This window comes from Schistocerca americana, chromosome 2 (genome assembly GCF_021461395.2).
Source record: "Schistocerca americana isolate TAMUIC-IGC-003095 chromosome 2, iqSchAmer2.1, whole genome shotgun sequence".
NCBI classification, from domain to species: Eukaryota; Metazoa; Arthropoda; class Insecta; order Orthoptera; family Acrididae; genus Schistocerca; species Schistocerca americana.
The window spans coordinates 188187360-188200287 of record NC_060120.1 but is presented as its reverse complement, the minus strand read 5'-3'; the positions used below and the strand labels follow the sequence as shown (position 1 = coordinate 188200287).

Sequence of the window (12928 nt, the reverse complement as noted above, 5' to 3'; positions counted from 1 at the left end):
ATGTTGAAATGTGCGTTCAATCTGCGTCCCCCACTTCACCTGTAGAGGCGACGGTTCTCGTGAGTTCAGATGTTCCCACAGAGGCGTTGCTGCTGGCCAGTCTTTACAGTGTTCCAGTGAAATACCACCCATCCTCCACGCTGAGATCGTGGAGCAACAGGATTCTACGGGTTCTCTTCCTGATGATCAGGTCATGCAATCCCACACCGGCACTACATTACCTGTCTCTTCTGTACCTGATGTAGCTACAAGTCATTCTGAGTTGTGCTCCCCGATTTCCGATGGGTGCAGTGGAGATGGCTCCTCTATCAAATCGGAGCTTGACGTGCCCCCAACGCTTCCACATCAAGAGTGTATGTTTTCACGGAGTGGTGTGAATCAGCGTTTTCAATCTGCACGTGCAGTGGCGCGTCGTAAAAAGAAAAACCAGGATTCCTCGGCTTCCGGTGGGGAGTATTAGAATAATACCTTCTTTCCACCGCCTCCGGCCGTAGAGGAGAGAAGGGTGTGATATGAGTGCATTTTCCTTAGTGTTGTTTCATTGACCTTACATGTGCTAACGGATGCAGGCATATACATTTCTCACCCTCAATGTTAATAGGATATGTTCACTATTACGGATTGCTGCGTTGCGCCAGTTTATTTACGATTCCCAAGCTCATATCGTGTGTTTACAAGAGGGATTATTTGATGTGTATTGTCTTCCTGGATACTCCATGTTTTTCAATATCGCGCCTGAAAATTCTACCGGTGTGGCTTTGCTTTATCGAGACGGAATCCCGCTGACGGACTTCGAAACGCTAGCTGATGGTCGCGGTATAAGCTGTAGTTTTTATGACCTCACTTTAATTTTTCTTTACGCTCCGTCTGGATCCGGTTATTCATCCGACCGCTCGTTGTTTTATAAGGAAGAAGTTGTTTATTTACTCCGATGGAAGTTTTGTTGGGGGGCGATTTTAACTGCGCCTTACGTCGTGTGGATCAGACCCCCAATTATACATATTGTCGTGAACTTAATGACATGGTGACGTCTTTGCACCTCCGAGATGATTGGGTTTGCAGATATCCTACATTGGTGCGGTTTACGTTTTTTACAGCTACTTCAAGTAGCCGATTGGACCGCTTTTATTTATCGGCCCGCATATGTAGTCAGCTTCTGTCGATTGATGTAATTCCTGCCAGTTTCACTTATCACTGTGCTGTTTCACTGACTTTTAACCACGTCCCGCAGCGGGTCCATCTCTCGCGCCCTTTATGCAAGCTAAACACTCTACATCTCACGGGTCCCTCTCTGGAAGGCATCACCGCAGACGTATGGCGGCGGACAACCCTGTCCCAGGACCGCTATCCCTCACTTCTAGAATGGTGGGTTACCTTTGTTAAACCCCGGATTCGAAATACGCTCAAGCATTTTAGCACTGAAAAAGCGGCTGAAATAAGTCGCACTAGGGAATTTTATTAAGCTGTCCTTCGCGATCTTTACGATAATGCTCGTGATGCCCCCTTGAGAGTCGTAGACGTCCACCGTGTGAAGGAAAAACTTCTACAGCTCAAACGTAGGCAGATGGATGGTGTCCGATTGCGTTCCCAGCCTCGTTCAATCATACAGGATGAGTTGGCCTCTCTCTCTATCATCTTCTTCGGCTTCACAAGTGATCTCAAAGGACGTGTCTTACTACCATTCGTTCTCTAGATGGGCTTGAGTGGTCCTCCCAATCTGATATCATGTGTGAACTTTACCAGTACTTTTCCGAACTTTATACTGAAGTGGATTCAGACGATCTACCGTCTGTTGGTTTTACCTCCCTCCTTGATAGTGTTGTTACGCCAGCTCTCCAGGAAGAGTTTTTCTATGTATTCCATCGCGATGATAAACTTGATATTGTGGCTTGTTGTCCCTCCCAGAAATCGCCTGGCTTCGATGGCCTTCCCAAAGAATTTTATATTCGATTTTGGCCCCTGATAGGAGATACGATAACTTCTATAGTGAATGAAGTATTCCACGGAGGCCTTATCCCGCCCAGCTTTAAGGTTGCTAAAATTGTCCTGATCCACAAAAAGCAGGGACTTTCACGTGTGGATCAGGTCAGCCCGATAACCCTCTTCAACTATGATTATAAAATAATGGCGCGAGCGGTAAATAGCAGACTATCGGTGTTGTTGGCTACCGTCATCAGGAGCCATCGAAGTTGTCTTCCGGGTCGTACTCTCCTGACTCCCGTTGCTGAGTGTCGTGATCTCATTTCGATAGCTTCCAACATTCCTGTGCCAAGCGGTTTGCTATCCATTGATTTTCACCAAGCGTTCGACCGCGTTAATCATGGATTTATTATGCAAGTATTGACGACTGTTGATTTTAACGACGCTGCACGACAGCTGTTTAGCTCTCTAATTACTGTTATTAGGGCGTCCATTGACGTAAATGGCCGTCTTACTTCCCCCATCGCGGTGTGTCAGGGCGTCCTTCAAGGGAGTCCATTATCTAAGTTGCTCTACGTGCTGTTTCTGGAACCCTTATTGCTATCTACAGCTGCTCGTTTGGGTGGCTGGTCGCTGTTGGGAGAAAGGTTTACCGTTCGTACATATGCTGATGACGTTATGGTTCTTCTCCGTACCCATGATTATATATTACTGCTGAAGGAAGTTTTGGATGCTTTTTGTCGTTTTACGGGAGCGCGGGTTAATGACCAGAAATGTTGCTTAGTCAGTTTGCGAGGATTTAACACTGTTGAAATTCCATGGGCTTTGAAGGTCACCGATATCAATCGTTAGGTGTTATACTAGACAGTTGCCTGCTCAAAAAAAAAAAAAAAAAGTTCAAATGTGTGTGAAATCTTATGGGACTTTACTGCTAAGGTCATCAGTCCCTAAGCTTACACACTACTTAACCTAAATTATCCTAAGGACGAACACACACACCCATGCCCGAAGGAGGACTCGAACCTCCGCCGGGACCAGCCGCACAGCCCATGACTGCAGCGCCTTAGACCGCTCGGCTAAAGTTGTTTGCTAATGATGGCTACGATAAACTGGAAGTCTGTCACAGATCAGATTCAGGGAGCAATCATTGAACACGAGCGTCGCTCTCTCTCAATTCTTCATAAGGTCCGGGCCATGGAAACATATGTGTTAAGTAAGGCTTATTTTATTGCACAAATCTTTCCACTTCCTTCGATGATGTACCACAAGTTGCAAAGTTTATGGGGTAATGGCGCGCACCCGTCTGCTGGGAGGTTTGGGCCTCCCTAACATTCGAGTTAAGGCTTCTGCCTTATTCATCCGTCGCACCGTATTAAAATGTTTCACGTAGTTCGACAGCTAACCAGCTGACCACCAAAAACTCTAAACTCTAGCAAAAATGGTTCAAATGGCTCTGAACACTATGGGACTTAACTTCTAAGGTCATCAGTCCCCTAGAACTTAGAACTACTTAAACCTAACTAACCTAGGGACATCACAAACACCCATGCCCGAGGCAGGATTCGAACCTGCGACCGTAGGGGTCGCGCGGTTCCAGACTGTAGCGCCTTTAACCGATTGGTCACCCCGGCCGGCTAACCTCTAGCACCAACTCAGAGGAAGTACATACTGGACGTGTAAAGCTTCTCTTGCGATTTTCTCAGATTTGCCATAATAGTGCATCTTACTACTAGAATATTTTGTTGTTTCAATGGCCTACTAAAGATGTACGAAGTCTGAAATAAATCTGTAATCCCAGAGTCGTGGTATTCCCTTGTAAGTGATGAATATGCTATGGACACGCTGTGTTTCTAAGGTGACAACAGCCATGTTTACAGAGCTGCATGCATACCGTAGCCGTTGGCTGTAGTTTTATACACATCCTCTTCAGATAAATATTAGCTTACCTGAAAGATATTCCCCTCTCCTTGACAGGCAGTATTACAAAATAAGTATTGCATAACAAGTAGCAGAGAGGAAGAAAGCGTATTAACTTTTTTATGTATTGAACCGTAAACTTAAGTGAAATACGAGGCAACATTTACAGCGTGGGATGGAGCTAACCCACAATTCCTTATTGTCTGAAGTAATCGCCTGTTCTCCACATGATACAAGGCAGTTGCTGCTAGGCTGAATACCGTAACACCTACAACCATAAAAAAGAAACGCGAAGTATATCTGTTTAAAAAAGCTGATAAAAATGCTCTTAAACGCCTTTTTACGAGACAGTCTTCACTCCTTCCGGTCTGATCATGTAAGTGTAGAAAAGTTGTGGAATGTTTTCAAAGAGCTAGTATCACCAGCAATTGTGAGATATATACCATATAAATTAATAAGTCATGGTACTGATCCCCCATGGTACACAAAACGGGTCAGATCGTTGTTGCAGAAACAACGAAAAAAACATGCCAAATTTAAAAGAACACAAAATCCCTAAGACTGAGAAAGTTTTTGCAGAAATTCGAAATATAGCGCGTACTTCAGTGCCAGATGCTTTTAATAATTTCCACAACGAAATTCTGTCAAGAAACCTGGTAGAAAACCCAAAGAGATTCTGGTCATACATAAAGCACACCAGCGGCAAGACGCAATCAATACCTTCACTGCGGGATAACAACGGTGAAGTCACTGTGACAGTGCCACTAAAGCAGAGTTATTAATCACGGTTTTCCGAAAATCCTTCACCAAAGAAGACGAAGTACACTCCTGGAAATTGAAATAAGAACACCGTGAATTCATTGTCCCAGGAAGGGGAAACTTTATTGACACATTCCTGGGGTCAGATACATCACATGATCACACTGACAGAACCACAGGCACATAGACACAGGCAACAGAGCATGCACAATGTCGGCACTAGTACAGTGTATATCCACCTTTCACAGCAATCCAGGCTGCTATTCTCCCATGGAGACGATCGTAGAGATGCTGGATGTAGTCCTGTGGAACCGCTTGCCATGCCATTTCCACCTGGCGCCTCAGTTGGACCAGCGTTCGTGCTGGACGTGCAGACCGCGTGAGACGACGCTTCATCCAGTCCCAAACATGTTCAACGGGGGACAGATCCGGAGATCTTGCTGGCCAGGGTAGTTGACTTACACCTTCCAGAGCACGTTGGGTGGCACGGGATACATGCGGACGTGCATTGTCCTGTTGGAACAGCAAGTTCCCTTGCCGGTCTAGGAATGGTAGAACGATGGGTTCGATGGCGGTTTGGATGTACCGTGCACTATTCAGTGTCCCCTCGACGATCACCAGTGGTGTACGGCCAGTGTAGGAGATCGCTCCCCACACCATGATGCCGGGTGTTGGCCCTGTGTGCCTCGGTCGTATGCAGTCCTGATTGTGGCGCTCACCTGCACGGCGCCAAACACGCATACGACCATCATTGGCACCAAGGCAGAAACGACTCTCATCGCTGAAGACGACACGTCTCCATTCGTCCCTCCATTCACGCCTGTCGCGACACCACTGGAGGCGGGCTGCACGATGTTGGGGCGTGAGCGGAAGACGGCCTAACAGTGTGCGGGACCGTAGCCCAGCTTCATGGAGACGGTTGCGAATGGTCCTCGCCGATACCCCAGGAGCAACAGTGTCCCTAATTTGCTGGGAAGTGGCGGTGCGGTCCCCTACGGCACTGCGTAGGATCCTACGGTCTTGGCGTGCATCCGTGCGTCGCTGCGGTCCGGTCCCAGGTCGACGGGCACGTGCACCTTCCGCCGACCACTGGCGACAACATCGATGTACTGTGGAGACCTCACGCCCCACGTGTTGAGCAATTCGGCGGTACGTCCACCCGGCCTCCCGCATGCCCACTATACGCCCTCGCTCAAAGTCCGTCAACTGCACATACGGTTCACGTCCACGCTGTCGCGGCATGCTACCAGTGTTAAAGACTGCGTTGGAGCTCCGTATGCCACGGCAAACTGGCTGACACTGACGGCGGCGGTGCACAAATGCTGCGCAGCTAGCGCCATTCGACGGCCAACACCGCGGTTCCTGGTGTGTCCGCTGTGCCGTGCGTGTGATCATTGCTTGTACAGCCGTCTCGCAGTGTCCGGAGCAAGTATGGTGGGTCTGACACACCGGTGTCAATGTGTTCTTTTTTCCATTTCCAGGAGTGTAAATATTCCTGAATTCCAATCAAGAACAACTGCCAAGATGAGAAACATAGAAGTAGATATTCGCGGTGTAACAAATCAGCTTTAATCAGTTAATAAAGGCAAGGCCTCCGGTCCAAATTGTGTACCAGTCAGGTTCCTCTCAGAGTATGCTGATAAAATAGCTTCATATTTAGCAATTATATTCAACCACTCGCTCACAGAAAGATACGCACCTAAAGACTGGAGAGTGCTCAAATCACACCAATACCCAAAAAGGGAAGTAGGAGTAAGCCGCTGAATTACAGGCCTATATCACAACGTCGATTTGCAGTAGGGTTTTAGAACATATACTGTATTCGAACATTATGAAGTACCACGAAGAAAACGATTTATTGACATGTAGTCAGCACGGATTCAGAAAATATCGTTCTTGTGAAACACAAGTAGCTCTTTATACGCATGAAGTAATAAGTGCTATGGACAGGGGATGTCAAATTGATCCCATATTTTTAGATTTCCAGAAGGCTTTCGACATCGTTCCTCACAAGCGTCCTCTAACCAAACTGCGTGCCTATGGATTACCGCCTCAGTTGTGCGACTGATTCGTGATTTCCTGTCAGAAAGGTCACAGTTCGCAGTAATAGACGGTAAGTCATCGAGTAAAACAAAAGTAATATCCGGCGTTCCCCAAGGAAGTGTTATAGGCCCTCTATTGCTCCTGATCTATATTAGCGACATAGCAGGCAATCTCAGTAGCCGTCTTAGATTTTTTCAGATGATGATGTCATTTACCGTCTTGTGAAGCCATCAGATGACCAAAACGAATTGCAAAATGAATTAGATTAGATATCTGTATGGTGCGAAAAGTGGCAGTTGACCCTGAATAAAGAAAAGTGGGAAGTTATTCACATGAGTACTAAAAGTAATCAGCTAAATTTCGATTACGCGTTGTCACACAAACCTCAGGGCTGTAAATTCAGCTAAATACTTAGCGATTACAATTACAAATAACCTAAATTGGAACGATCACATAGATAATATTGTGGCTAGAGCAAACCAAAGACTGCGATTCAATGGCAGAACACTTAGAAGGTGCAACAGATCTACTAAAGAGACTGCTTACATTACACTTGTCCGCCCTATTCTGGAGTATTGTTGTGCGGTGTGGGATCCGTATCAGGTGGGACTGACAGATGATATTGAAAAATTTCGAAGAAGGGCGGCTTGTTTTGTATTATCGCGAAATAGGGGAGATAGTGTCACAGACATGGTACGCTAATTGGAGTGGCAATCATTAAAACAAAGGCGTTTTTCGTTGCGACGGGATCTTCTAGTGAAATTTCAATCACCAGTTTTCTCCTCCGATTGCGAAAACAGTCTGTTGGCACCCACTTACACAGGGAGAAATTATCATCACGACAAAATAAGAGAAATCAGGGCTCGCACGGAAAAATTTAAGTGCTCGTTTTTCCCGCGTGCCGTTCGAGAGTGGAACGGTAGAGGGACAGCATGAAGGTGGTTCATTGAACCCTCTGCCAGGCACTTTATTGTGAATAACAGAGTAATCACGAAGCTGTAGATGTAGATGTAGATATGTTACATTTCGATCTATCGATCGTCAGCCTCACTGATAGTCTTTGGACAGTGTCTTCGTGAAAGGGAGCGCGCGGCAAAACGGAGGCGCGTTTTAAGCCGTGGGCAAGCCGGGAGTAGAGAGATTCCGGTATCAGCAGACTGGACAAAGCACGTGCGAGGCAGGTGTGCGGCAGCCGACTTGGACGCCGGACGTGATCATCCCTCGGCCAGCGCAGGGCGAGCCAAAGGCACCGGCCGAAGAGAGGCAGAGCTGCTGCCGGCGTGAAACGGGACGTCCATCGAAGAGCACAGCAATTCGAGCCTGAGCGGGGAAGGGCGAGGTGCGGGGTCGTGATTACCGCATCAAGCCGAGGGCCGTGACGCTAAGGGACGTGTTGCTGACATGTAGCTGGTGATCATCTGCGGGATTTGTCTGTTTCCTGCAAAGATAGTGTTGTCTGCCGCAGTGACTTTGGCTGCTAACATAGACGAGTTCAAGTGTCTCTGAGTAGACTTTGTGTAGAACGTCTGCGTAGGCTGCGCACTCGTCTGTGGTGTCCCTCACGTTAAATCCTCCAATAAAAAGCAAAAATTCAGCTTACACCCGTGAAGTTATGTTCCATTGATTGACTGCCTATCTCATGATCGTTAGACTAGTTATTGCGCCCATCATTTGACTCACTGTTAAACTCTGCACTACTATTTTTCTACATTGGCTGAAACTATACGAGTTTTCTTATTTATCTGCCAGTTCTTGTGAGGGACGTAAGAGAAAGTTTTAATGTACATGATTTGCCTCGGTATTAACCTGTGTAAACTTTCCACCTGTTAAAATTAAATCATTTTAAATGTTTATTAGATCTTTATCTGTGTCATGCCTAAAGAAACTTATGCACTGCAAGCTTCGCAGCAATGTGGCTACTGTCAAGGTAGTAGCTGTTTTACTCAGTATTAGCATGATGATGTCTCCCGGCCTGACAATATTTTTGTCTCGTGTGCTTGCGCTATTACCTTGTTACGTTTACTAAAAGTAAATCATTTTGCTGTTTAAATGCCATTTGTTGTGAGACACGTCACAGGAAATCTTAATATACATGATTTGCTTCGCCATTAACGTCGGCCGGTGTGGCCGAGCGGTTCTAGGCGCTTCAATCTGGAACCCCACGACCGCTACGGTCGCAGGTTAGAATACTGCCTCGGTCATGGATGTGTGTGATTTCCTTAGGTTAGTTAGGTTTAAGTAGTTCTCAGTTCTAGGGGACTGATGACCTCAGATGTTAAGTCCCATAGTTCTCAGAGCCATTTGAACCATTTTCGCCATTAACATGTGCACTATTACCTCCGCCGGGACCAGCCGCACAGACCACGACTGCAGCGCCTGACCGCTCGGCTAATCCCGCGCGGCGACGAATGCTTTGTCATCACATGTAAACTTTTTTTTTTTTTTTTTTTTTTTTTTGTAGAAGTTGAATTGTGTGCCGTGTATCGTATGGAGTAACGGCGCAAGCTGTGGCTCAAGGGCATGTTTTACTTGCCTGCTGGCTACGAAAGTTGACTACACCCTCGAATACCGTCTTCACGAGCAACTGCCGCCTCTACGTTTTCCTTAAACATTGTTACAGTAACGTTGTGCTTTTAAGTTTTGTATCTTGGTCTGGTCAGACCGCTAAAGTTACACCTCAATACTGTGGGGAGAGCCATAGTTACATTGTCAGTTGTGATTTGACGATTTGAGACAGTTTATTTTCCTTTTGAATCTTAACATTTTTATTGTAATTTTCTGTTGCTTTAAATATTTCAGTCAATACACTTACCTTGAATTTAAGATCTACTCTAGTACAGTCATCTGTTTTTAAAGATGTTTGTCAGTTTCTATCCCTTTCAATTTAAAATAATTTTCCAGAATGAGATTTTCACTCTGCAGCAGATATGAAACTTGAAACTTCCTGGCAGGTTAGAACTGTGTGTAGGGCCGAGACTCGAACTCGGGACCTTTGCCTTTCGCGGGAAAGTGCTCTGCCAACCTTTTTTTTAGTCTTATTTTGTTCGATATTGTTCTTTACATTTGTTCGGGGCGGACGTCCATTAACTTAATTTTTTTTTAGTGCAGAGAGCAGCAAACCCTCTGACCGAGCACGCTGAGCTACCGTGCCACCAACTGAGCTGCCCAAGCACGACTCACGACCCGTCCTTACAGCTTCTGTTCTACCAGTACCTCGTGTGCCTCCTTCTAAACTTCACAGAATCTCTCCTGTGAAGCTTGCAGAACTAGCACTTCTGGAAGAAAGGATATTGCGGAGACATGGCTTAGCCACAGCCTGGAGAATGTTTCCAGAATGAGGTTTTCACTCTGAAGTTTCATATCAGCGCACATTCCGCTTCAGAGTGAAAATCTCATTCTGGAAACATTCCCCAGGCTGTGGCTAAGCCACGTCTCCGCAATATCCTTTCTTCCAGGAGTGCTAGTTGTACACGGTTCGCAGAAGAGCTTCTATGATGTTTGGAACGTAGAAGACGAGGTACTGGCAGAATTGAAGCTGTGAGGACGGGTCGTGAATCGTACTTGGGCAGCTCAGTTGATAGAGCATTTGACCGCGAAAGCAAAGGTTCCGATTTCGAGTCCCGGTCCAGCACACAGTATTAATCCGCCAGGAAGTTTAAAATAATTTTATTTGCAATTACCTTAAAGAGTACTGGTTGAGTTAAAAACTTCGTTACCGCAGTGATCAATTCTGCCATAAAGATTTCTGGCTAATGTTATTCAGGAACCAATGTACTCAAGTATCTGACATTTAATAAATGGTGTAAGTGAAATCTTAAAGCAAAGATTGCCTATCGGCAGGCGGAAGGTCATAGATGCCTCAACATTTCTTGCATGCAGACATGTACACCAATGACGAGAAGTTAGACATGCTACTTTTGTACGGGGAGTGTCAAAAAGACGCTGTCCAAATGGTAAAGGAAATCTGCCTGACGAAACAGCAGTTGTTTCCAGGAAGACCTGGGAACGTATGCACATTTGAAATAGTTTTCCTCAGCCCCACCTGACTCGCCAGAAGATAGCATATGCCGTAGTTCCCTGTACAAAAATCACAGCTGACGCCGTTTCTGTGCAGTACAGGAAATGAGGTTTTATCTTAGTAGCTGAGGTCTGTCTTACTGCATCGGCCTTCTAACGACGGAGCCAGGCATGAGACTTCTGTTTGGGGTTGTTTATACCGCAGTAGCCCTCTGTCACCGCATTGCTTTCAGATTTTAGTGCACCTTTCGGACTGTTTAGGCAACGGCCTTGCTGCACTGGATACACCGGTTCCCGTGAGATCACCGAAGTTAAGCGGTGTCGGGCGTGGTCGGCACTTGGATAGGTGACCATCCAGGCCGCCATGCGCTGTTGCCATTTTTCGGGGTGCACTCAGCCTCGTGATGCCAATTGAGGAGCTACTCGACCGAACAGTAGCGGCTTCGGTCCAGAATACCATCATAACGACCGGGAGAGTGGTGTGCTGACCCCACGCCCTTCCTATCCGCAGCCTCCGCTGAGGATGACACGGCGGTCGGATGGTCCCGGTAGGCCACTCGTGGCCTGAAGACGGAGTGCTTTTCTGATTGTTTTGCCAAAAGTTTCAACTTGAATACTAACAAGAGCTGCATCACTGTAATTCTCTTTCCAAGAGCTATAGGACGCAATTATGAAGAGTATACGTTTCCATTAATAAAAATACTTGTTGTATCAGTATGTCGTTGATACCAGAATTCAAAGCATTCTCCATACAAAATATAACGTGTCCGCCGCGCGTGGTAGCCGAGCGGGCTCAGGCGCGCTGTCACGGTTCGCGCAGCTCCCCCCGTCGGAGGTTCGAGTCTTCCCTCGGGCATGGGTGTGTGTGTTGTCCTTAGTGTAAGTTAGTTTAAGGTAGGTTAAGTATGTGTTAACTTAGGGACCGGTGACCTCAACAGTTTGGTCACATAAGACCTTACTACAAATTTCCCAAAAATTATAACGTGTCCCTCAGCACACTAAGAATTGCAGAAACCTCCTTCTGATATTTGGAACCGTTCAGGAAACAAAAGGGTTGTTTCGTCTTACGTTACTCACCCAGTGTATTTTGCGACCAAAGAAATTTAGACATTTATGGACTGTTCCTCGCCCAAAACAGCCCATTATTGAAGTAGAGGCGGTTGTACTCGGTAATAGCATGATTCCTCCTAGGGTTGACAATTTTTTTGCTGGTTTGCTTGCATGCCAATTCAGCAAATTCCCCTAGACTTTATCAGGATACTGAGAAAGTATCTCTAAATCTACATGCAGCTTCCTGTGAGTAAGTTTTCCAGATCCATAAACTAGGTGGAGAAAGAAGAAGAGAAAGAAAATATGATGAAGATGAAAATAGTATATGTATTAATCTAACATATCTTGATGATCTGCATTTTTGTGATGACGTCCTACTGTTTAAATTGTAGCTGACCCACAGTCACGTACTCAAAGGTAAGAATATATTTTACTTGCACAGATCGGGGATAGATCGAGAATAAGTGAAGCGCCGATATACAGCTGAGTCTGTAAGTTTGTTGATGGAATGCCGTGGCGAAAAGAGCCATATTTGTACCGGCTGAGTGTGTGTCCCAATTGCCGTAAGTTAACCAACCCCCCCACCCCCCGCCCACCCCCCAGCAAATCTTAGGAATTATACCGAACTGTGACAATGTGTTTTTACCAAAAAGTAATAACAAAGGCGGAGAGACGATATTACGCGTTTGCGTCTACCACGCCAGCCGATGGATTTCAGTGAGGATAAAGTATACAGAATATTATAACAGCGTGTGGCGATATTTCAGTGCACTTGACTTGTGTCAAGATTAAACGTGAACAGAAGTGTATGTCAACGGTCGTTACTATCTCCATTTCGGTTAAACGAAAATATATAACTTCACTTTTGCCAACTTTTTAAGGCCTTTCTAACCTCCCCCTTCCTAATCGGCCTACTGGCTTGCGATATACTTGCAAATGACCATGACTGCGTATACCTAATAAAATTTTACAGTGAATGAGGTTATCGTTACCGAAGGAAAATAATACAGGCTAGTAGGAGGAAAGTGTACAACAGACACTTCTGAAGGAAGGAATCTCAGTACTGATAATAATTTTGAAAACAAGTGGAATTTATTGTATCGCTCACGAACTACACAGGGGGAAAAGGGTACCACGTAATATTTAATACAAAAAATACTGATAAGCAAAAAATGGGTCAAATGGCTCTGAGCACTATGGGACTTAACTTCCCTGACTAACC

General features: G+C 45.8%; 1 pseudogene; it reads left to right on the top strand.

Annotated features, from left to right (window-relative positions):
• The first annotated feature begins 10916 nt into the window (after positions 1–10916).
• LOC124597202 lies at positions 10917–11034 on the top strand (annotated as a pseudogene).
• The last annotated feature ends 1894 nt before the right edge of the window (positions 11035–12928 follow it).